Source organism: Chiloscyllium plagiosum, unplaced genomic scaffold (assembly GCF_037043375.1).
Source record: "Chiloscyllium plagiosum isolate Xiang-an unplaced genomic scaffold, Cpla_swu_hap1 HiC_scaffold_1, whole genome shotgun sequence".
Lineage (NCBI taxonomy): Eukaryota > Metazoa > Chordata > Chondrichthyes > Orectolobiformes > Hemiscylliidae > Chiloscyllium > Chiloscyllium plagiosum.
The window spans coordinates 106,241,016-106,246,390 of NW_028270139.1; positions in this window are offsets into that span (position 1 = coordinate 106,241,016).

A 5,375-nucleotide genomic window follows, 5' to 3' on the forward strand; every position below is an offset into this window, starting at 1 on the left:
AGAAGGAAATTAATAAGTACCTGAAGGAGAAAGAAAGTGTAAGCCTACAATGAATGGTAAAGGGAGAAGAACTAAATAAGATGCCCTTGCAGAGAGTTGGCCTAGACTTGGCAACTCTGATCACCTTCATCTCTGCTACAACCAATCCATATTTGAAGATTTTAAATCACTGATGATGCTGTTTTATGCTGTTCATTAAGCATAAGCTTGCAATATGTTAGGCAGGAAGCTACCTTCATCACAAGCTGGAAGTATGTCATCCACTGTATTAGTGTGGGAATTAAAGGTATCACGGACTGTCTTCTGAAACAGCCCATTCTGATTTTCCTTTCAATTGGATTCAATCAGTTACTGTTCGTGTCCTGCTTCAGCCAAAATTGAATTTTAATTCCCACTTGTTACACTATATCATCTTTAACAGAAATATATGCCAATGTGACAATTCAGTAAATTAACTTGGAGTAAAGTCATTGTTGCCATCAAAGTAAATATAGCAGCATTTCTTTTTCATAAATCAAAACCTAGAGACAGTAAAGAAATGGATAATTAGTTTTTGCTGCAAGAGATTGTAAGAAATGCTCTTTATGATCATTGTAAGAAGGGAAAGGGATCACTAGAAATGACACAGCTTCCAAAAGAACATTGGTACTATACAAATTTGGCATAGCATTTTGGGATAGATATTTATCACCTGAGATTTCAGAAGGCCTTTGATAAGCTACACCACACAATATTACTTTATAACATAGAATCCTGATGTGAAGGGTTTTGTCATGTTGCAGGGACCAAATGTTTTTATTGAGGAAAGATAGTTCTGTCATGGTATTGAAAGACAAGTTGCTGTTCTTGAAGAGTTGGTATGGGTCATAAACGTTTTTTGAAATACCAGGACAGACAAGAGGAACATCTATTACAATACCAAATATATAATGGGACTCCACTAATGCCGTAATTATCAGCCAAAGCTAAGTGGGGAGATTTTCACCTTTGCATTCCAAACTTCTGTGTTGAAATCCCACCCCAGGGCAAAGTACAATTAAAGCTGTCTCCTCACGGCAGTACAGAGAGAGCACTGCACTACAACAAGGATCATTTTTCAGATGTGATGTTAAACCAGGACTACATTTATGGATGTAAAAGGCTCTTGGGACTATTTTAGAAGACAATTGGAGCAGTTGGTATCCTCAGCTATATTTGTCTCTCAATAAGCATCACAAAAACACATGATCTAGTCATCATCATATTGTTATTTGTGGTAGTTTGCTGTGCATGTATTAGCTGCTTCATTTTCCATACTATAACAGCAGCTGCATTTCAAAAAGTACTTAACTGGCTGCAAAATGCATTCAAACATTCAGTCATTGTGAAAAGTGCAAATATAAATGCAAGTTTTGCTTCTTACTTTGTCAATTTGTACTTGTATCCACAAATGTACAACTTCCCAACTTCAGAATGAGAATTAATTAATACATTGATACTATCAATGACCAAACGGTAGTCCATTTCAATACTATGAAGACTCCTACCTTAATCCTGAAATGTACCTGGAATATTGCCAGTCAAGTTTCACATCAGCTCAGTCTGGTAGTTAATGATTTTTTGTAAATATTAAACATGGTCTCCTCTATGAGACACCAACTGGTCGACCACTTTGCCGAACACATAGATTCCTGATGAAGGGCTTATGCTTGAAACGTCGATTCTCCTGCTCTTCAGATGCTGCCTGACCTGCTGCACTTTTCCAACACCACACTCTCGATACATATGTTCTGTCTGTAAAAAGACCCGAAGCTTCAGATTCCCTGCCATACCACCATGTTCCCTGGCCAACATTTCTGCCTCAGGATTGCTGCAGTGCTCCAGTGAATCCCAACACAAACGGGAAGAACAATATCTCATTTACCATTTGGAGAGCCTGCAGCCTTCAGGACTCAATATCAAGTTCAATAATTTTAGAGCCTAAACACCTTCTTCTATGTCCTTCACTCATCCCCAAACACCAAACCCTATTATGCCATATGCTGCTTTCACACAACCAATCTACTTTCACCTACTTATGGTCTCAATTATCAGCTTTTCTCCTTCCCTGGCATATTATCAACCATTCCTTTTCCTTCCCAACTTTCTTTCTTCTCTCCCCATGCCCCCCTCTGTCTCTATTGATCTGTTGACTCCCTTTTCCCTTCCACCCTCTGTCAGCAGTACATATAGTACCTTTCCGAGCTACAATCAGTTCTGAAGAAGGGTCACTGGACTCCAAGTGTTGACTCTGTCTTCTTTCCACAGATGCTGCCAGATCTGCTAAGTTTCTTTTGAAATTTCTGTTTTTGTTTAAGGATATTAATGCTCCTCCTACATTATTGTATCTTAGTATAGGCTCAACTAAAGTTCTCTTTTTTTATTACATCTTAAGTGAACAATGTAGTCACAACCTTTACCAAGAAAAAGAAAAACAATGATCTCAGTTACCATTCCAATGAAGACATTACCATTGGCTGTGATTAACACAAGTTAGAGAGTCTCAGTGAGAAGCTAGCAAATCCTTTGACTTGGATTTTTTTATTCATTCATGGGACGAAGGCAGCATTGGCCATCCCCAACTGCTTAGATGGACGTTAAGAGTAAACCACAATGTTATAGGTCTGTAGTCATATTAGGCTACACCAGGTAAGGATGGCAGTTTTCCTTCCCTAAAGGACATTAATAAACCATCGACAATGGATTCTTGGTCATCGTTAGACTCTTAATTCCAGATTTTTAAAAATTGAATTCAAATTTCACTATCCACCATGACAGGACTCGAACCCAGGTCCCCAGAACATTACCTGGGTCTCTGGATTAACAGTCCAGCCATGAGGCCATTGCCTCCCCACGAGTTCCATTCCATTCTATTCCAGCCCAAGACAGAGAGACAATGTGAACCTGAAATTTTAATTTGTTCACCTGGAACTAAACAATGATTGATCTCAAGCTGACAGATGCATCAAGAAAATATTGAAAGCTTGACTGCCCCCCTCCCGCCCCTCCCGCCCCCCCGCCTCTTGAAATTGAACTCTGCTTGTGGCTGTCAGCAGTTAAACCTTCAATGTATTTTGAGAGGAATAAAGTGAATGCACAGTCTTACTTTGTTAAGTGACAAGTGTGGTCTCTTCAGTACATCATATATATGGAGACAAAACTGAAGTAGTGCGGCAGAATGCTATTTTAAAATAAGGAACCAAACCATTTACCTTCAATGTAGGAACAAATTACTGCAGATGCTGGAGTCTGTTCTGAAAACAACAAATGCTGGAGATCACAGTGTATGACATCTAGATGACTGTTGAAGAGTCATCTAAGCCTTGAAATGTTAGCTTGCTCTATCTCCATGATGCTGTCTGATCTGCTGTGTGATCTCCAGCATTTGTTGTTTTCCTTTACCTTCAATCTTTTATGTTTTTATTCAAATATTCACTGTCAGAATTAATACCATCCTAGAATTATAAGGTCATAGTCATACAGCGCAGAAACAGACCCTTCGGTCCAACTCATCCATGCAGACCAAGTTTCCCAAACTAAACTAGTTCCTCTTACCTATTTTTGGCCCATATCCCTCTAAACCTTTCCTATTCATGTACTTGTCCAAATGTCTTTTAAATGTTGTGACTGTACCTGCACCTATCACTTCATCTGGCAGTTCATTCCTCATTCACTGTGAAAGCGCTTCCCCTCAAATCCTTTTTAAGTCTTTCTCCTGTCACATTAAAAATATGCCTCCTAGTTTTGAACTCTTTCACCCCTAGGGAAAAGAGCTTTGCTATCTGCCTTATCTATGCCCCTCATGATTTTATAAACCTCTGTAAGTGTAAACAAACACCACTAATGAAGCAGTACTTTACAATCCTTTTCAGAAATTCAAGAAGCAACAGAGTATTGCTTGTAAATATATTTGGTGTCATAAAAATGGGTGCTCAGGATTTAAAATAATTTTTGTTTCTTCACTCAAGATAACTTAAAGAAACAATTTTCATGATGTTCACTACATTAATATTATACTTTCAGAGAATAATGTTCCTTATCAAGATGATGGATATCCATTCAATAGAATGTAACATTTTATGCTTCTGTCAGCCAATGTTAGAATCAAATATTCCAGCCTCAGCTACAGCATGGCTTGAAGCAGAGTAAAACTGACCTTATATTGTCACGTTAATTGGTTCCTTACCTCAGTCTCATTGCGGCCCATCAGCATACCCCCAAGTAGTTACTCTTTGTGCTACTGAAGGTTGTCATCCATCTCCTGTCATTGATATTGATTATCAATATGAACCGTGTTCTGTTCAGAAAGACGCACATAATGCTGTGTTGGCTCTCTTGTACTATCATGGCATGCATAATACAAATGTTTCAAGCACTTCTGAAAAGCAAATGCTCTGACAGTATATGACTAAGAAAAGTTTTTGATGATATGCGCAGTGGTTTGAGATGTCAAAGCGAAAAGTATGCCTCAAACAGTAAAGGCTCAAACGTTTGCAGCTCTCTTTCTACATATTTTAATGTTTAGACATGGACAGTCGCACTTTCACTTCTTACTCTTAATCTGCGCCTTTTAAATTCCAAAACCAGAACTGATTCATATAATAAATTATACTCAGTTTGTCTGACTTGATCAATAGGCAGCCCTGTTATTTAAAAGTAATGAAAACAGGCTCATGGTATATTAATCTTTATCTCAAGGGCCCTGGAAGAGGAAAGCGAGGAAATTATGCATATTTTGTTTTGTCAGATCTCTTTGAAACTCTACAGTGTGAAAACAGGCTATTTGGCTCACATGTTCACACTGACCCTCCAAAGGGCATCCCACCCAGACCAACACCATCCCGCGAACCCTGTAATACCCATGGGCAATCCACATATCTTTGGATTGCAGGAGGAAACTGACCCAAACAGGAGAAGAATGTGCAAAATCCACACAATCACCCAAGGATGGAATCAAGCCCACATCGCTGGCACTGTGAGGCAGCAGTGCTAACCACTGACCCATCCTCATGTGGCATGCTGTTACCATTCTAGGCACTGCACCTTAGGAAAGAGATGACCGAGTACAATGTGCATTCACCAGAATGCCACCGCAATTCAGACGGAAAAACTATGAGAATTGCACAAATGTAGCCTTTATATTTGAGAATACCGAAGTTTGAAGATTGAACTGATTGAGCTGTTTAAAATTGTGACATGTAAAATTGTCACAGGATTAACTTAGTGTTAGAAGTCTGGATGGAACAGAATTTGTAAGGAGCATCCAGGAGGGTTTTCTAGAGCAGTATGTAAATACTCCAACTCGGGAAAGTTGGACCTGGTGTTAGGGAGTGAGCCCAGCCAAGTGGTTGAAGTTT